At 39.8% G+C, this 21,531-nt stretch overlaps 1 protein-coding gene across 2 annotated transcripts in view; it reads right to left on the reverse strand.

The window, feature by feature from the left end:
- Window positions 1-21,244, reverse strand: part of LOC109403097 (cuticle protein 8-like) — a 54,133-nt gene extending 32,889 nt beyond the window's left edge. Inside the window, exon 1 of one of the 2 annotated variants that reach the window (XR_009997102.1) lies at window positions 20,258-21,239. The gene's annotated coding sequence lies outside the window, so the exon portion shown is untranslated. Of the gene's footprint in view, window positions 1-20,257 lie in introns of both variants that reach the window. The other variant, XM_062848854.1, reaches the window with a different exon arrangement.
- Between the last annotated feature and the right edge of the window lie 287 nt (window positions 21,245-21,531).

Genomic DNA, 21,531 nt, shown 5'->3' on the forward strand with positions numbered 1-21,531 from the left:
CATGGTACAAAATAGAATCAGAATCATGGTGTTACACGCAATATGAATTCCCAAGAAGGAATTTCAGCATGCTGTGGTGCTTACATCGCCAAGTACTTCCTATTGGAATTCTGGAGAAGGCACCATGCAAAGATGATTTCAATACGAAACTTTAATATGAATTCATTATCTCGACTCTTATAAAATTTGAAAAACGTGTAATATATAATGGAGAAAATCGAGAAACTTATCAATTATACAAAAAAATAATGGCTATGTGAAATCTTGGACAATTAGGAATACTAGAATTAGAGAAGACCCCATAGAGCATAGCTTCCCAACCTTTGTTCCGCGACCCCCCAACCGCTCGCAGGCACGCTTCGATTGTTTTACGAAAAGCGCAGTGACAACAGACTGGGGGGTCGTGAGAGCCAAGGTTGGGAACCGTGGCCATAGAGGTGAGTTTAGAATTCCTAAATAAAAAATTTCGATCGGAATCCTTGATGCAATCTACAGAGATTCCTCCAAGGATTCGTGTATGAATTCCTCTAGAAATTCTTCCAGCAATTCCTCTAGAAATTTCTCCAAGATGCCTCCAATGATTTCTTCGAGGAATTCCTCCATGGTTTCCTCCAGAAGTTTTACAGGAATTCCTCAAAAAATTCCTCCAGAAATTCCATCAGAAGTTCCTCCAGAAATTCCTTCAGAAAGTCCTCGAGGAGCTCCTGCATACATTCCTCCAGAAATGTGTACCGTAATCCGGGGTAACATTGATCAGAATTTTCTATCTTTCTTGAATAATTCTCTTGTTAAAGCAAACGTTACATGTTTTATATTTTTAAAACAAGTACTGGCCCTTTGAGTATGTGTTAAGCTACTCAAAAAAGTATTGTAAAACTTTAAAACATTTTTAAATAAGTTTTTTAATCTAATTTTTGATTGTGTTGATTTGGGGTAACATTGATCATGTCAGTGATCAATGTTCATTTGTGTTGAAAATACCCTTACTTACTAAATTCGGGGTCGCTGATTTCGAATATGTTGTCCAAATTCTTACAAATTATGTACTTTTTAAGTTATTCTAGGATTAAAATCCTCTAAACCACGAATAACGCCTAAAGGTAGGCAATAGCTTAAGGAATTGATAGCCGACTTTTAATAAATCGTATATTTTACTGAAAAATAGCATTTTCATAAAAGTTTCGTTTATTAAATCCAACTCTAGGATATCATATTGAAGTAATACAGTGATTTCGAACCTCATATTGTATCTAGTATTCACGCCAAGCATGAATGTTTGACAATGTATCTCATTTCGCTACGAAACACAGTTATGGAAAAATCGATTTAATTCAATGTTTTTGAAATTCAATTTTCATAAATTGCATGTCATTTAATAGCTAAATGATAGCAGGCTACGATATACCATTCCATAGCAGAAACTGATTCAATGTAAAATGCTTGTTTGAACATTTCATGAGGTGGGTCAAGTCGATCAATGTTACCCCGCTGATCAATGATACCCCGGATTGCGGTACAGGAATCCTCATATATTTCTCCAGAAATTCCTCAAAGAATTCCTCCAAGAACTTCTCCAGTAAATACTCTAGGAATTCCTCCAGAAATTTCTTTAAGGAAAAATCCTCTAGAAATGTCTATCAGAATTTCTCAAAGAATTCCTCCAGATATTCCTCCAGAAATTGCTCCACGGATTCCTCCAGAATATCTTAAGGGGATTTCTTCCGGAAACCTTTCTGGAATTCCCCCTGGATTATTCGAGAAATTCCTCCAGGGATTCCTCCATCGATTTCTCCAGGAAATTCTCAAGGAATTTCTTCAGAGATTCATCCACGATCTTTTTCTGAAATTTCTCAAAAAATCCTCCAGAAATTCGTCCAGGAAGCTGCAAAAATTTCTCCAGAAATCCCTCAAAGAACTCCTTCAAGAATGCCTCCAGGAATTCCTGCACAAATTTCTCCAGGAATTCATCCCTAAACTCCTCCAAAAATTCCTTCAGGAATTCCTCCAGCAATGCCCGAACAATTCCTTCCGGGATTCTTAAGAAATTCTATCAGTAGTTCCTCCATGAATTTCTCCAGGAATTTCTCACAAAAATCTCCAGGAATTTCTCCAGAAATTCCATCAGGAGTTTTTTTCAAAAATACCTCTAAGAAATCCTCTACATTATCCTTAAGCAATTCCTCACGGAACTCCACCAGAAATATTTCCAGGAATTCCTCCAGAAAATTCTCAAGAAATTTATGCCAGGTTTCCTCCAATATTTCCTCCAAGGACTCCTCCAGGATTTCCTCCACGAGTTCCTACAGAAATTCTAAAGGAATATCTCCCGGAGCTTTTTCAGGTATTGCTCCTGGAATTCCCCGAGGAATATCTCCAAGGATACCACCATGAAATTCTCCAGGACTTTATCCAGGATTCGGGTATTCCTCCAGGGATTCATCCATGAGTTTCTTCAGAAATTTCTCAAAAAAAACCTCTTCAGAAATTCCTCGAGGAGTTCCTCCAGACATTTCTCCAGGAAGGCTTATATGCGCCGAATGCAAGTTGACTCGATCTACATAGACTTTTCGAAAGCGTTCGACACTGTTCCTCACAGGTACGCCGTTGAAAAGTTCAAACATGTTGGTTTTCCTGATTGGTTTACTGAATGGCTGATGTCGTATCTTTCTGATCGTAAATCATTTGTAAAAGTGAATTCTGCGTGCTCGAATTCCTTTGACATACCATCTGGCGTTCCGCAAGGTAGTGTCCTAGGCCCCCTAATCTTCGTGCTGTACATCAACGATTTGTGCCCTCGGATCTCCTCAGGAAAGCTGTTGTTCGCTGACGATATGAAAATGTTCAGAGTCATTGCCACGGTTCTAGACTGCCTTGCACTTCAGACGGACATTAACGAGCTGTTGTGCTGGTGCAACGAAAATGGAATGAACGTGAATATCAATAAATGTAAGGTTTAAACGTTTAGTCGCAAATGCAGTTCGGTAATCCACCAGCACCAGATAGGTTCCATCCAGTTAGAACGTGTGCAGTCAATTCGCGATCTGGGTGTGACCATTGATAGCCAACTTCGTTTCAACGAGCACGTGTCCGTAACAACTGCGAAAGCATTCTCCGTTCTTGGATTTATCCGCCGCAACGCAACGCACTTCACCGACCCGTACACGCTTAAGTCACTGTTCTGTGCCCTGGTGCGTAGCATCTTGGAATATGCAGCTCCGATTTGGAATCCGTATCACGCTTCGCAGATAATCCGCATCGAACGCGTCCAGAGGCGCTTCATACGTTTTGCGCTTCGCAATCTACCATGGGACGATCCTGAGCATCTCCCGGACTACCCTGCACGCTGCCGCCTAATCGATCTGGAACTGCTCTCTGATAGGCGTAAAAAGTCACAGCAGCTAGTCGTGTTCGATATATTGCAGAACAATATTGATAGTCCGGATCTCCTACGACAGTTGTCATTGAATGTACCGACGCGTCAACTTCGACAAAACGACTTCCTTATTGTCCTGGGCATAGAACAAACTACGGCCACAACAATCCTTTGACCGCCTGCATACGAGTGTTTAATGAAGTTAGCAACATGTTCGATTTTGGCATGACGAAGGAAAACTTCAGGAATAGGTTATAAAATTAGATTAAGAACCAGTCTGTACGATTTTTTATCGAAGACATAGATATAATAAATAAATAAATAAATAAATGTATGTCCAGAAATTTCTTAAAGAATTCATCAATTCCTCCATGAATTCCTTCAAATTTTTTTTCAGGAATTTCTCCAGATTTACCTCCCGGAATGCATACAGTGATTCCTCCAGGATTTTGTTTAGGGATTCCTCCACGAATTCTTCAGGTATTACTGCAGAAAATCCTCCAGAAAATCTTACAGGAATTTCTCCAATAATATCTCCAGAAATTCTTCTAGGAAGCCTAAAATATTTCTCCAAAAATTCCTCAAAGAATGCCTTCGGGAATTCCTTCAGGGATTCCTCCGGGAACTCCTCAAGGAATTTCTCCATTAATTCATCTAGAAATTCCTTCAAAAATTCCTTCAGAAATACTGCCAGGAATTTCTACAGGGATTCCTCCAGGAAGTCAGCCAAAATTTTTCCAGTAAATCGTAAAGAAATTTCTCCCGGAACTTTTCCAGAATTTCTTCCAGGAATTCCTCGAAAAAATCCTCCAGGGATTTCTCCACGGATTTTTTCAGGATTTTTTTAGCATATTTTTCAGAAATTTCCTTAGAGATTCCTCCAGGAATTTCTCAAGCTATTCCTCCAGAAAATCCTCTAAGTATTTCTCCAGGGATTCCTCCGGGAATTCATCTATGATTCCTCCAGGAATTCCTCCGCGGATTTCTCCACGAATACATACTTACTTTACATTCAGTCCTGGGCACCCACGGTGGTGCAGAGGGCCGAATTGAAAGATTTCCATCCTGGGCGATTGCCAGTCATCGCCTTGACCTGTGGCCAGGTCAAATTTCTGTCGACTTGCTTGATTTCGTTATTGAGGCTGCGCCGCTATGAGCCTCGGGGTCTGCCTCTGCTGCGATGCCCTACTGTGTTCCAGTCTAACGCTTGTTTGCAGATTTCGTTTCCGCCCCTGCGTAGAGTGTGGCCGACCCACCTCCACATTCGCTCCCGAATTTCTGTTGCTATCGGCTTTTGATGACATCGACGATGGAACTCCACGTTGGAGATCCAATTATGAGGCCACCATGCACGAATTATATACCGCAGGCATCTATTGATGAAGACCTGCAGCCGTTGAGTGTTCTCCACTGATACACACCATGTTTCACTGGCGTACAGCAGCACAGATTTCACGTTCACGTTTTTCCATACATTTCCTAAACTCGCAAAAGCAGCCCTCGCCTTCTTGATCCGTGCACCTATGTCGATCTTGATGCCGCCATCGGCCGCCATTTGACTACCAAGATATTGGAAGCTTTCAACATTCTCCACTGATTGCCCAGCTACCGTAAAGCTGGAAGGGTTGACCGTGTTTACATCCAACGATTTGGTCTTGTTGACGTTGATGGTAAGACCTGCCGCTGAGGAGCAATTGGCAAGATCATCGAGCTTGCTCTGCATATCGAGCGCCGTTGAGCTAGGAGAGCAACGTCATCGGCCAGTTCGAAGTCATTTAGGTGCTCCATGGTAATGGGCTGTCACAGCAATCCACGATTTGGTTCAGGTGCGATTGACACTTACCAGGATCTCGTCGATTACGATGAGGAACAGTAGCGGTGATAGCATACATCCTTGCCTCACTCCAGCAACGACGCGGATGGGATCGGATGCTCGAAAATGCTCTGTACTGTGCTTCAATGAGGCCGATGATTTTCTCAGGGACACCCTTGCACCTGAGGGCTTCCCACATGTTTCCGTGATTGAGACGGTCAAAAGCTTTTTCGTAATCAATGAACATCATGTAGAGAGACTCTTGAAAATCATTGATTTGCTCCAGCATAATACGGAGCGTGACAATATGGTCCACCCAGGATCGTCCTGCTGCTGCCGTCGGAGAGTTGCGTCAATCTTCTCCTGTATCCGGTTAAGGATCACTTTGCAGAGAACTTTGAGAACAATACACAGTGACATGCTGCCCCGCCAATTATCGCATACAGTCAGGAAGGCCCGGATTAAGGATTGTGGGGGCCCGGGGCCAGAGCGTATGTGGTACAAATGTCATGAGAAAATACGCTTTTTTTGTTTTTGTTAATGCAAGCAAAAAGGTTTTTGTGGGGGCCCCTAAAATATGAGGGCCCGGGGCCCTGGCCCCCCGGCCCCCCTTAGATCCGGCCCTGCAGTCAGGTCACCCTTCTAGGGTGCCTTTACTAAGACGCCTTGTATCTAGTCGGCCGGAAATGTCGCGGTTTCCCAGATGTTGCAGAATAATTGATGCAGTAGTTGTGTGGATACTATGGGGTCAGCTTTGAGCATCTCAGCTGATATGCGACCGACTCCTGGGGCTCTGTTCGATTTCATGCTACGGATGGCTGTTTCTATCTCCTGCACTGATGGAGCTTCGGTGTTGACACGGGTAATGCGTCGAACTTGAGAAAGGTTTCCAAAGTGCTCGAACCAGCGTTTCAACTGGTCAGCCGGGTCGGTCAGTAACTGTCCAGACGTGTCTTTCACGGGCATCGTAGCATTCATCTTAGTCCCACTAAGGCGACGTGAAACATCGTAAAGGAGACGGATGTCGCCGGCGTTTGTGGCTTTCTCGCCTTCATCGGCTAGGGAGTCCGCCCACGCTTTTTTGTCCCGTCTACTTGAGCGTTTCATTTCCTTCTCGAGAGCCGAATAGCGCTGACGGGCTACGGCTTTGGCTCCTCGTATTTCCGCTCGCTCTATCGCGGTTTTGGCTATCCTTCGCTGCTCTATCTTCCTCCAGGTATCATCTGTCATGCACTGCTTTCTCCGGGTGCGTAGCTCACCCAAATTATTCTCGCCGGTGGCGATAAAGACGTTCTTGATGGCGCTCCATTGAGCTTCTACGCTTCCACCTTCTGGAATATTCGCAGCACGGTTCTCCAGCTCCTAGACGAAAGACCTTTTCACCGCAGAGTCTTCCAGTCGGCGTGTGTTGAACCGGCGGCCGATGTTCTCCTCCTGTCGATGGATCCTAGCAATGCGCAGTCGGATCTCGCCGATTAGGAGATGATGGTCGGACGCAATGTCGGCGCTACGTTTGTTCCGCACATCAAGAAGGCTCCGTCTCCATTTTCGGCTGATGCAGGTGTGATTGATTTGATTTTCCGTGACGCTAAGTGCCCAAAATAGGTACACCCGCCCAAATGGTACAAGACACTATACTGTGTTGTGTTGTGCTCCAATTAGCATTCGAGCACTTTTTCCTGCTACCAGCTGTCTGAATTGAGTTTTGAATCTGGTGAAGAGTAATAGTTTGACTGTACAGTATGCGGCAGGAAAAAATGCGAAAGTGTTTTTCAACTTCAAACCTCATTTTCGTCCATTTGACATTAACCAATCTATGTTTCAACGTTCCATGATCTATAATAGGCTAGTTTCTGAAAAGTTAATTAAAAAAATTCCCATTTTGGTCACTAACCTTTACAGGGCGGCGCCTGAAGATGAAGACAACCAGAATTTTCAAACCGCAGAAAATCGCACAGGTCGCTAAATTTCGCATCTGATAAAACAAAATTTTTGATTTTCTCTACAATATCATCAAATATATGTACTTATTTCAACTGGTATGTGAAACTACATGGCTCTGGATCAGTGTGGTCTGGTTGTTCATCGAATTTGAGCTAATTTTGTTACTGTTATAGTCATTTTGTTCAATGACCATTGGGCGCGCAGTTTATTGATATCCGCTTATTAGGCCTACATTAATACATGTTAATCATCAAATGTGTTCATTTTTATTTTTCAGTGCTAGAATATAGGCATTGACTGATACACTGGCATGAAAAAATAGTCATACATATCCCATATTTAGCGTGTAATAGTGCCTTGAACTTTTCGCATTTTTTCCTGCCGCACCCTGTATTATTAATAACAATAAAATTCATTTCATTTTTCTTAGTGAAAAATAATGAAATATAACTTTTTTTTTACATCGGATTTATAACGCAAGTTATATTTACCATACCATGATAATCGTTTTGATAAATGTTTTTTTGAGCGAAACGCCTTTTTTGATTTTTGGACCAAAGTTACCCCCCAAAAAAAAAAACGAAGAGGAAGAAGAAGAAAAAGAAGAAATGGACCTAGCTAGAATGTAAACCTTCACAAGGAAATAATAAAATGAAACAGCTTGTATTGGAAATGAGCTTGTAAAATAGACAAGCGATCGTTTCATAAATCATAACACTTGCTTTTACATCAGCACGATCACAAGGCCAAAAGCCATTGCCTTTCTCAATACACAGGCAGGTATCATTCCTCAGCGCAACACCTATCGATTGCGCTCCCTTCGGCCAAACACACCAAAGTACATATAATGGCTAATAGAGCACCACATAAACGCCCTATCGATGCTCCAAATCTCGCCCTCGTAAAGTAGCTTCAAAAACTTCATAAATAACTACTTACAACAGCCTCAGTAAACGACGGACGCCGCCACACCGCAACGACAACCGGACGGACAAACGTCGGAACCATGCGATCGCGATGTTTGTATAAATTGTGTCAAACCATACGTTCTCCCCCGTCATCAGCGGGCTGCGCTATCTGAAAGCGCAAATCTGCAAACTGCGTGTGCTTGCTTGCGCGCTGATGGAGGAGCAGCAATCTTTCCATCAAACGCGACTGCACCTTGAAGGCTTGACTGGGAGATCCACAAATCATACCATTTTGCACCGCTAAGGTTTAACGCTTTTACTATCGATGGGTAGAACGCATATGTAGATTGCTTGCCATGGTCCGTAAAGTTAGCACGTGTGTTGATCATATCTTGGAAATCGAAGAACATGTTGGGAAGGACGGGGTGTAATGCACATCAGGACAACGACCAATTATGGTTACAAGGGGCCACAACTTCGGTAGCTTGAATTAATAAAAAAATGCTGGAATTTTGCATATAATTCAGGAACACGTCAGTTGAAAAGGCTTGATGTACTAGAATGTTTGTGTATTGGGAATTGTATACTTTCAAAATATGTCATGCTGAAAATCTGTAAATAAAGATGCAATTCCTAATCTACTTAGGATTAGAAATTGCAGCGTAATTACGCTCAAAATGTCAGAGAAGAACTTTTTCTTTTGCAACTTAGGAGTCCACCCACACTGAAATCTATCAAGTATTCCCACAAGATTTAAAATTCCTCCACATACCATACAAACTTTGGGTAAACTTTTGCCACAACATTGCATTTTACACTCGGGCTCCTTTATCCTATGCTTCCAACTCAGAGTGGTGATCTGCTAGATCCGTCGATACAATTTGTGGTGTTGATGATCGCACACTCGGGCTGCTGATTTGTAGCAGATGCTCGGTAAATCAAGTGTGTTCCTTCTCGGCAGCTGCGATCGTATCGTAAACCATTTTTAATTGGATGTTAAAATAATTTATTCGTGAGTTTGATGCAAATTATGTTGCATCGTTTTCGTGCTGCTGACCGTGGAATTGTGGAAACCGTTTGTGGACCGATGGCATATTAATTATGTTGTTCTTGATTTTACATGGTGAACTTATGATGAAATTATTTCGATTTGCTATTTCATGAATTGGAACATGCTCAGTGAACGTTTTTCTGGAAGTACGTGAGAAAAATTTCTCACATGGAACGTAGGGTAGTTCCATGCTGTAAACAATCTGTAGGGATTAGTCTATAACTAATACTCGTGGTTGGTTCAGATTTTCCTAGATGCATCAGTGGGAATATTTTTGAAGTAGGTAAGTAGGGATTCCACGGAGGCATGCACGATGCAAGTGCAAGTCGATCCTGAGCGACCAATTCGAAAATATCTGAAGCATTGCACAGTTCTTTAATTTCATCTAGTGCGAGGTATGTTCAAACGAAATCGCTCAAGTAATTTTCGTTCAGTGCACTATTTTTCCGTGACCGGAATTAGAAATCCTCTACATAGAGATGAGCGGAAGTTACATACGTCGATTCGGCAACGCTGTTTGTTTTGTTTACAACAGCTGCCAACACTTGCTACAAAGCTAGATGTTCAAACTTTGTGCGTGACTTCGTTGTGGTTCAAGTTGTTTTGTTTACATTTTCTAACTATGGTAGAATTTTTTTTCCAAAATTTTGAGCAATCGAAGAAATCTGAAATTCATTGCAAAAGTGTTACGCTAATCATATCGGCAGAAGTGAAGCAAGAAGCAGCAGTGGAAGTTTTTTCGACAAGTTCAGCAACAAAAGTGTCGTCATAAGCATGAGCTTTTGAAAGCAGAATTAATAAATTTTTATCTTTTTACTAAACATACATATGCCGCCAATTTCTCGATATTAAAAATAAATATTTTTTATTTATTTAGTTCCGATTGCAATACCGTTCAAACGACGCGTTCCTACGAACGATAAGCATGTTCATTTGGCTCACACTTTGACAGTTCTCTCTGCACAATTGGCTCACAATGGCCGCCTCCGCAGATCTCTATAATGTAGGATTACTAACCGGAATGGTCAATAAGTTTAACACAGCAAGCCCCATTTGATTTGACGTTTCGTTTCAGCTCCGTACTAAGATCCGGAATAAAGCGACGCTTTCTCATTTCTTCGGCCATTCCTTGTCTGAATTTTCCACGCATCGAGATAAGCCAAGAAATTTCTTGCGATCTGCGTCAATCGTCGTTTTTCGATATCAAATCTTCATATTGAGTCACGATTAACCTTTATCTAGCCAACGTACATTTTCCACCTTCGGAAAAGCAAAAATGGTCATAACTTTTTTTTGTTTTTCGATGGATTTTGATGAAATTTTTACAACTTCCCGAAAAACTCTTCTAGTTTATGATGCCGGGGACATGGGTACCTGGTCCACATGGTTCCAGATTGTCTTGGGGTACCAAAACACAGCGTAACAAAAATTAACTTTTTGTCTGTCTCAAGAGCAAACTTATGTGTCTCCGAAGGATTTTGGGCCGCTGAATCCGAATCCGAGCTCAGATTTGATCTAACACGTCACAATTTTGAGCTATACCTCAATTTATAGGGCAAAATATGCGATTTTGGACTTTTTTGACTGCAAACCATTAAGCAAGGAAATATTTTTTTTAAGCAATCAAAAGGTTAATTGGTCAATTAACATCTAAATCAACGACTCATGCAAAATATTTCGTTTTACCAAATCGAATTTGATAGTTTTAAGCGATTTATGTGAGGTACGATATTTCCCATACAAGTCACCCTCCAAAAGTTGCATGCAAGTTTTCATACTAACATAAAATGCTTAAATCTATCAAATTTGATAAGGTAAAATGAAATATTTTGCATGAGTCATTAATTTAGATGTTAATTGACCAATTAACCTTTTGATTGCTTAAAAAAAAATATTTCCAAGTTTAATGGCTTCCCGGGTAGAGGTGAAATACTGACGATCAAAACGTGATATTGGTTTGATTGATATAAGAGATAAAAGATCTGAAAATAATATCTGAAAAATGTTCCTGGAACATCTGAACAATATCAAAATTTGATATTTCAAGATCACATAAATAGCTCGCTGCTATTGGTTAGATCTTACAAGATCTAAATATGATCTGATGATGATGTTCCAGGAGTAAATTTCAGATATTATTTTTAGATCTTTTATCTCTTATGTCAATCAAACCAATATCACATTTTGATCTCAAAATCAAAATATGTCATTATTGAGCTCTTTTCCTCTACCCGGGTTGCAGTCAAAAAAGCCCAAAATCGCATATTTTGCCCTATAAATTGAGGTATAGTTCAAAATTGTAACGTGTTAGAGCAAATCTGAGCCCGGATTCGGATTCAGCGGCCCAAAATCCTTCGGAGACACATAAGTTTTCCCTTGAGACAAAAAAATGTTGCGCTGTGAAATTGGCCACATACTTTGCGCAACGTATATCTCAAGATCCCGATGAGGTAGAAATATAGTGTCTTCGGCGAATTTGTTCAGCAGGTTAAGAACTAATTGGCAACGGTGACTTTGGTGCGCAATTCGGCCACTAGGCGGCGCCAGTGTCAAAAATGTTCAAACCCTCATATCTCAGAGACCTGATAAGATAGAATGATGCTGTCTTCGGCAAAATTCTTTAGCAAGCTCAGAACTATCTGATAGTAAGGTCTTTAGTTTGGGATTTATCCGCTAGGTGGAGCATAGTGTCTGAAAATTTTAAACACGTACAGTATCAGATAATAAAAATGCACCAAAGCCATTTTCCCACACGCAGATTCTAATACAATGCAGTTTGAAACATATACAAATATTGTATTAAGGCTTTGCAAATACAAAAATTGGTAGGTGGCAGTATACCAAAAATTGTATTGGCTTCCTAGAATCTGAAAAAGGAAAATTTCGCATGTGTGCGTGTGCTCTGTCGCATTGGTTTCTCTTTATTTGTTCTATTTTTAGACTGGTCATGGCAGCAGCGGCGGCATCAATTACCAAAACATGTTTAAAAAGAAATACGGGCGGCAGCGGGAATCGAACCGAGACACTATAATGGTGTTTCACAGTACCCTGCGCTGAAAGCCATCAATAACAACACAAACGTGGCTTGCTGATGGAAGTGATACAGCCACCACACTGCATAATGGGCCCAGAGCCGTATTTACGAAGACAAAACTGTAAGTTTTTAGACACTTATTCTGTTTTAGAAAGTTACTTTTTAATTGTTGATCCTTTTCCCCATTATTGTTATGCCAAACATCTGGTTACACTGATTCAAAAATCTGCTCACTAATAATTTTATTTACGATTCCATGATGGATGGTGATGGATCATTTAATTGGAAATTCCACCAATAAGCTGCGCCAGAGATCAAGCTAATTTTAAATTTCATATATCTCAGGACTTTCACCACTTAGAAAGATGGTGTCTTCGGCAATGTTATTCAGTTAGTCAAGAGCTTACAGTTAATGGTCCACTTGTTTTGAAATTTCGTCACTAAGTGGCACTAGTTACACACATTTGCAAAATCATTCAAATGATTGATTTTTTCGTGAAGTAATCAACAAGCTGTAAATTTTGTTTTCTTTGAACGTGTCTTAGTCAAGTCAAAGGTTTTTCAAAGAGCTATGTATAAGTCATAATTGTGCGACGTTTCATTTCATTCGGTTCACTTAATCCGGAGATATAGCAATTTTACGAAGAACACTCAAATATGAAACATTTTACTAGAGTTGCTCCAACTTCATGTAAAGTTATCCAATACAGTCCCAATTTGTACCGTTTATAGATAACTAGTTGTGCAACTGGCAGTTACAATTTGAGAATATTTGGTTTACCTTACAAAACATTACTGCTTGCTGAATATATCCAAAGTATTAAATAAAAGTTGCATGCTTCAATTAATTTGCAACAAGTGCCACCTCACGGTGTCAAAATTTCGATTATTACCGAACATTCATGTACCTCGGATTTTTCTTCGAAAATGATTAGTATTTGGGCTATATATTCATAATCGGAAAACTAGAAAATATTTCATCGGCGAAATTTTTTCCATACATTTTGTATGGGACGTTTTTTGGGCTAAAATAGTAATTATTGAATTTTAGTATGGAAAATAGCCAAAACTCAGCTTACTCAAATTTTCCCCGATAGAATATTTTCAAATTTTGCATTTATACATTATAGCCGAAATTCTAACATTCTATGAAGAAAAATCCGAGGTACATGAAAGTTCGATAATAATTGAAATTTTGACACCGTGCACCTACTGGCAGAACCTTGAACCAATCAGCTAATCAACTGAGAGGCCTTAACCAAGCTAACAACATCACCGAAGACATCAACTTTCTAAGTGATCAGAGTCCTGAGATATATGGAACATAAGATTTGTATGCTCACTAGTGCCGCCTTGTGGTGGAATTTTGAAACAAACGGTCCATCATTTATTAGTTCTTGACCAGCCAAATAATATTGCCGAAGACACCAACTCTCCAAGTAATTAGGATCATGAGATATTTGGTATAAACATTTCATCAGTGTTACGTCTGTTTGTCTCTGACATGACAGATATCACATACAGCAAGACGTAGCACTTGCAAAATTTCCATACCGTATATCTTAGCACCATGATCACTTAAATATTCGGTGTATTTGGCAAAGTTGTTAGGACAGCCAAGGTCTTACTTTTGATGGGCCGTTTGATTCAAAATTCCACCACTAGGTAGCGCTGACGATAAATCAATTTTTATATTCCATATATCTCAGGACTTAGAAAGTTCGTTTCTTCGGCAATGTTGTTTGGTTTATTAAGGCCTTTCAGTTGATTAGCTGATTGGTTCATGATTCTGCCAGTAGTGGCGCTAGTTGCAAATTAGTAGAAGCATGCAACTTTTACTTATTATCTCGAAAATATTCAGCAAGCTGTAAGTTTTTATAAAGTGTAGGGAGAATTCTCAAATTTTATCTGCTAGTTGCACAACTAATTAGCTATGAATGACACAAATTTGAGCTCGATTGGATAGTTTTACATAAAGTTAGAGCGACTCTAGTAAAATGTTCCATATTTGAGTGCTCTTCGTTAAACTGATATATCTCATGATTAAATGAACCGAATGAAATGAAATTTTGCACATTTATGACTTATATATAGCTCATTGAAAAACCATTGACTTGACTTGAATACGTTCAGAGAAAACAAAATTACAGCTTTTTGATTACTTAACGAAAAAAAAACGTTCATTTGCATAATTTTGGAAATGTGTAACTAGCGCTTTCTAGTGCCGAAATTTGGAAACAAGTGGACTATCAACTGTAAGCCCTTGACCTACCAAACAACATTGTCGAAGACACCAACTTTGTAAGTGACCAGAGTTCTGAAGTATATGAAATTTAAAATTTGCTTGACCTCTAGCGCCGCCTAGTGTATATACAAAAGCATGCCAAGTTTGATAAATTGCCTAAAACATTTTTAGCAAGTTGTTACCTTTTATAAAGTACACCAAAACTATTCAAATTTTAATTACTTCTTCCTCAACGAGTTTGATATAATTGGTACAAATTTGGTCTTGATTGATTAACTCTACACGAAATTAGAGCCCTTCTAGTAGAATACCTATTATTTGACATCCGTTTATCAAATTACTGTACCTTAGGATTAAGCGAACCGAATTAAATTTAATTTTGAAAGTTTATGGTTAACTAGCTGTCCCGGCAAACTTTGTCTTGCCAAGCTGTGGTTGTTTGACAACTTTTAAGGTCATTGCAGCAACGCACTCTAGATTAATTTAATTTTGATCACGCTGAATTTGTTCCCGGCTCATAAAAAATCAGTACTTTATATTTTTTTTACTTTTCTAGTGGATTTTCGTAATTTTTTGTACATATAAACACAGCCACCACGAATATGAATCGAACCATGCAAGACTCATGCTGATCGGTCCACCCGTTCTTGAGTTTTGTTGCCTCAAAGGAACTTCAAACTCATTTTTATATATATAGATGTATTGGTCTTCATGTACAGTTTGACTCGACTAAAGTATGTCCAAAGGGAAAAGAAGTTGCAACTTATTGAATACATTTCAAAAAGTTCTAATCATTTGAATGTTTTTTTTTTTTGCAAATTTGCTACAACTTTGTAGAACATTTTGAAATTGTATAGAGAATAATTAATCAGCGGATTTTTGGATAAGCCACACTCGAGTGACCGTACTCATTTCACAATAATACAAAAAAAAAATGACAGAACTTGGCAGAAACATTTTTGTCTTCGTAAATACGACTCTAAACCCATTGTGCACTGAAAAGCCCGCATCCCAAGCCGCATCCAGCAGCGTGCTGTTTACTAGTGGAAAATTCCTAGTAGACAATAGAGATATGTGACATTTCAACACACGAACACTAGCGCAAATTTTTCCTCACACAAAAGTGCACGCCGATTGAAAGGCTATTCAGATTGCATATGCAAATATTACCCAATCGAATTGGGTAAAACGGGTAAATAATGATAAAACTAACGTCCGGGGCAAGGGTGCAAATATTTTCCTCGCAGTTTCACAACTACATCTACAAAAAAGGCACGCATACATTTGAATGTGATTACCTCTATAGGACGCGAAGCTCAGCAGCGAAGCGAAAGTTATTTTTAGAAACAACCCGGTTCAACTTGTAGGGTTTGAATAGCGGTGTTTGTGTGTAGTAGTATGGAACCTGTGGAACCGTGTAGCGCATCCTAATACAACGAATAGATTATGATTCAACACATTTTCTGTATGTTTTCAATACATTAATTGGGAGAAAAGGCATATCTAAATTTTTGGTAGCCTTTCTTGTTTTGCGTGCATACAAACTAGTCAACTTTGGATTGCCATATTTCAGTTATGTCTCAACCGATTGTTTTCATTTTTCTATGACGAACTTCAAAACATTTCAATTTTCACCTAACACTATTCTAAACTAATCAGTGATAACTATTGATACATAAGTTACAGATAGGTTGAATTTTGACAATAAAAATGCATCAAGACAAAAAATTGTGTAGCCTAAAATGCTGAAGTCAGATAGCTATGGTGTTTTCAGCAAATTTATTGGTCATCACACAAGAAACATATTTGCCGAAGACACCATAGTGATTTGACTTTAGCATTTTTGACTACATATTTTTTTGTCTTGGTGCATTTTTATCGTCAAAATTCAACCTATCTGTAACTTTTGTATCATTAGTTACCACTGAACTTTTTCAATAGTTTATGAAAATTGAAATGTTTTGTAGTTCATCACAGAAAAATGAGAACAATCGGTTGAGACATAACTGAGATATGACAATCCAAAGTTGACTAGTTTGTATGGGAAAACGGCTTTGGTGCATTTTTGTTGTCCGATACTGTATATCTCGATACCCTAATGAGGTACAAGCATGCCGTTTTCAGCAAAGTTGTTCAGCAGGGTAAGAATTATCTAGCATTGGCGTCTTTGGTTTGAGAATCGTCCGCTAGGTGGCGCCAGGGTCAAACATATTCAAACTTCTATATCTCAGAATCCTGGTATAAGATAGAATGATGCCGTCTTCAACACAGTTCTTCAGCAAGCTAAGGGGCTGTCCATAAACCACGTGGTTCTTAGGGGGGGGGGGGGGTTCGGCCAATAATCATTTTGTATGGACGAATAAAATAATTTGTATGGACTAATGACCACGCGGGGGGGGTCTACAGGAACTCTTCCTGGAATTTTTCCAGGTACTTCTCCGAGAATTTCTCTAGGATTTCCTCTGGAAATATCTCCGGAAATTCATCCGGAATTTTTTCCAGGATTTCCTCTAGGACCCACATCAGGAAGTCCTGCGGAGATTCCTTCAGGAATCCCTTCGGTAATTCCCCCAGGAATTCTTCTGGGCATTTCTCCAGGAGTTCTCCAGGAATTCCTCCGGATTTCCTAAGAGAATTTTCCCAGGAGGTTCCTCTGGGAATTACTCCATGAATTGCTCCGGGATTTTCCTCAGGAATTATTTCAAGAATATCTCCAGGATGGATTTCTTCGAGAATTTTCCTAGGAGTTCCTCCAGGAATATCTCCGGGAATGTCTCCGAGAATTCCTTCGGGAATTTCTTCAGAAAATCCGCCAGGAATTGCTTCGAAAATTTCTTCAAGAAATTGTCCGGGAAATCCTCCAGAAATTCTTCCTGGAATTCCTCCGGGAATACCTACAGAAATTCCTCCGGGAATTTCTTAAGGAAAACTTCCGGGTTTTTTAATCCACTTGGAATTTCGCCAAGAAGTCTTTCTTCAGGAAGTCTTCCGTGACTTTTTTTTTTCAGAAAACCCTCATGTCCATCATTACAAAACCCCGGCAGTTACAGTTCGCCATAACCTCAAACCAAAAACGAATACTTTATTTTTCCCCTGAAGAAAGCGCCATCTCTGCGCCGAAACGTCAGGTTGAATAACAAAACTCGTTTTATGATAAATAAGACTGAGTTGCTGATAAATAGTTTTAACAAGGTATATTAGAGCCCATTTGGATTAGCGGAAGAACACATTTAGTATATTTTAAGTGCTGTTGTAAATTTCACTCATTTTCCTCTATATGAGTGAAAACGTCAAATCGGTTTAATTTTATTTGTAGTGAGAAAATATTAATTTATATTACGTCATATAAAGTATCAATATATTGTTGTTGTTGTTGTTGATTCACTGGTTTCGGAGATCTGGCAGTTCAAAAATTAGTTATCTGAAAAACAGTGTTTTACGAGAACGGTTCTAGCTTCGCGAAAGATTAACCAATCGAGCCCAAATTTGGACCAATGATGCACATAAAATAGGTTAGCAAGCAGTCAAAATTTGATAATTTTTGATGCACTCTCTGGAAAGTTACAGCTTGTTGAACTTTTTTGTGAACATTTCCCGAGCAGAAGAGAATAATAAAAGCATAACAAAATGCGTTATTTTGGCAAAATAACTGCATAATGGAATTAGTTATTTTTATGTTACTATCATAACATATTGAGCTATAAACTTGTCTGTCATAAGCGGCAAAATAACAAGTCACATAACAAAAATTTGTTTCTGGAAAATCAATTTAATAACATGTTTTGTTAGTGTCAATAACAACTTAATAACAGTGAATTTGGGAAATATTTCAATAACAAATTGTGATATTAAAGAGTTATTGATAACATCCCGAAAGCAAAATTAGTTATGATATCAAACAATCGCACATGCTGTTGAATAGGATGCTAAAGTGGAGGCGATATGCGTACACTTTACCCGTGGTTAAATGAAAGCATGTACGCATATGGCCTCCACATTAGCATCCTTTTCTACATCATATATGACTTCGTGTTGGCTGAGAATGCTATACATATTTAGACCAGCATGTGAGAATGACGGAACAATCATTGCGAACTTCAGTTTCTCTCTTCCCTCATAGGCGTATTTTCAACTATTCATGTAATCTTTTACCACAAATAGGTAGATCCGACTTCATCCTCTGAAATGACAGGGAAAACATGTGAAAATACAAAATCTTTCTGAAAAATTCCATTTAAAACCATCTACAATTTTGGATTCAGCTGTCTGTATTAGCTTCGTTCAAACAAGTTTACTCAATAAGTTTGACATTTTTATCATTGAACTTCTCATGTCAAAGGCGGAATCTGGAACGAACCCCACCTTCAATATCGTCGGCTATGTTCTCGTTTTGATGTATGTAGGGTGCTGCGTCACTTGGGCAGTGGCTGATATTTTGGGAACTTTTCAGCTACAACTCAGTCAATTTCAAACATCGCGGCACCCAGTAGGGACTTGGTTTTGTACACATTACAGCACCTCCATGTCACGTAATATACCACACCTCTTATCAAATGTGATACCGTAAGTATAACTCGCGAAATACTGTAAATAACGTTGTTGAATGACGTAGGATTTATTTCATAACTTGTTTTAGTTTTGATAGCAATAGCATAAAGTATTTGTACACTCTCAATAATACAACAATAACCAAACTTGTTCCACAAAAAAATGTAATATTGAAATGTTATTTAATGGCTGTAGCTTGGTCATAACGAAATAAGATTGTCCAACAAGACATGGACACGTAATGCCATGATAATGCAATAATAACGAAACGAGATATAAAAACAGGTTTTCAAATTTCGTAGTTATTAATTTTATATTCCCCTCTGCTCGGGTTTGGTCATCCCCTGTACATAGTAGAACAAATTTGGGGTCCAAATAATCCCAGATTTCCGAAATGGTCCACCATTTAAGATTGACTGTATGTGGTCAATATTCAAGCGTTTCAATTTCATTTCATTCAGTTCATTCAATCCTGAGTTATAACAATTGCCATGAAATAATTATGCATTTACTGGGCCGTCTCTGAGTTCATGTTGAATAACCCAATGTTGTCCAAAGTTACAGCGTTAGTTCAATAGTATCATTGTAATAGACCTAAATGGATTGATTTCCTCATTCGCTTTGAATCATCTGATCGTATAGATGTTGCTAACACACTGATTCCGGTTTGGTTTTGATGCAATTAATCGGCCGTCTCTAGCCATTCTCGCAATTTTCAAATTAGTTGCTTGATCTCCACTTTAAAACATATATTATCACTAATGGCTCAGCAAAACAGCGCTCTTATTAAAACACGAAAGCATCGTTCTCATCATCACTACGGTTGATGGTCTGTGGAAGCCAAAACGGAAAATTTAAATAATGGCTGAGTGGTTATTAAACTCTGCAAAAACTGCTCTTGCCATTTGGTGCTCAATACAATCCGGTAGGGTTTCCATTAGTTCACTTTTGGATAGCCGGTAGAGATGATCAATTTACTATCCATAATGTTCGCTCCGTACACTATTGGCATCCCTAGGACCACTACGATCTGCTAAAGGATTTTGGCCATAATCACAGTCATTTAGTTTTTCCCCATGGTTTCACTTTTTTGCCAGCTGCAGCTGCTGTACCGGGTAAAGTTAGTTCGCCAATGCTCAAAGTTGATCGATCATCGTCTTAAATTAGTGGCTATGTAACAGCTCATAAATCATGCGCTAAATTCGAATCCATGGCCAGTGGGTGTTGTTTGCAAATCTTATCCGCTCGCTGGAGATCACAAATGGGGTGTGATAAATTATCGGAGCTTAGCTACGACGCTCGCAGATGCCTTTCTTCGCAGTTGGGCTCGTCAGAACTTACCTTGAACGCTGCTCAGCACCTCTTCGGGGAACGAAAACTTCTTTGGGTTCTCCGGAGCACACTTCCAACTCAAGACACTGGGTATAAGAATCTGAAGGGGTCGGCTTCGTGTCTTACGGCTGCTGCCAATAGTTTGTTCAATCAGAACTAGACTTTTCGCCAACGGCTGGGAGGAGCTGCTTGGGAGTCGCCAATCCCTGTGTTGACACCACGAATCACAAAACACTGTACTCAAGACAAATAAATTGCTGCACTTTTGGAAACAAAGCACTTTTGCGAAACAGCGACGACGACGAGGAGGACAATGACGGCACGGTAACTTTACGGTGGCCGATGATGAGCGTGATTTATCGTCGGCTGGGCCTGGGGTCAAATGCTCCAAATACTGAACGTTCTTGTCCTGAACTTCACGGACCACTACTGGGGAGCACCGTTTGGAAATTGTTTCTTCAGGGATCCACTAGGAAAATTCACTTCGCGACACTGACAGCCAACGGTGGCATTCGATGTTGATGTCTCGCGCGAAATTACCGCGATAGATGTTGAAACATCTTGACTTGAAAGATGATCGAGAGACAGAAATTGGGATTAGGGTGCAGTCGAACCGCCTCAGCCAGCCAACCAGCAGCGCATCGGAACGAAGAGTACTTACTGCGGCCGAATGCCGATCAGAGTATTTCGAGAGGAGTGATGATGTTGGAGGGCGATCATGATGCTGCAACGGGTTCTGGGTGCGGGACGGAATCTCGCGCTATTTTCCCAACCAGCCAGCAGTCAGCCAACGTTGGTGGTTGGTGGAGGCGCACGCTGCCTGCCTTCTATTGGCCATCAGCGTTCTTAGGTTCGGGTATCCTCGCGATGATTACACATACATTCTATTTGCCTAGTGAACTTCCAAACCCTGCAATTGCCACTGAGAGCGTGTTGCTGAAATATGAGATACCAATCGGGCGCTCATAGATACGTCTCTACACGAACTGGGAGATGAGCAATATGGCTCCTTCTAGCAGGCCGAAGGTCACATTCACCAGTCAATGCAGATGGTGAGGAATGGAACGGTTAGAGTTCTGCGCCGATCCTGCTCGATATATGTAATAGGAATTTGCAGGAAACAAACAGTTAGTCATAAAGTCTATTTAATTTAAGGTGAAACGGGACGCCGTGTTATTTTTTCTATCTTGCCTCTCTTTCTAACAATTTGCCTCGCGATTTTGAAGATGGTAATCTCGAGTTCTATCACACTGAAGATGTTGAAAACCAATCAGCATATGCAC

This window comes from Aedes albopictus, chromosome 2, assembly GCF_035046485.1.
Source record: "Aedes albopictus strain Foshan chromosome 2, AalbF5, whole genome shotgun sequence".
Classification (NCBI taxonomy): domain Eukaryota; kingdom Metazoa; phylum Arthropoda; class Insecta; order Diptera; family Culicidae; genus Aedes; species Aedes albopictus.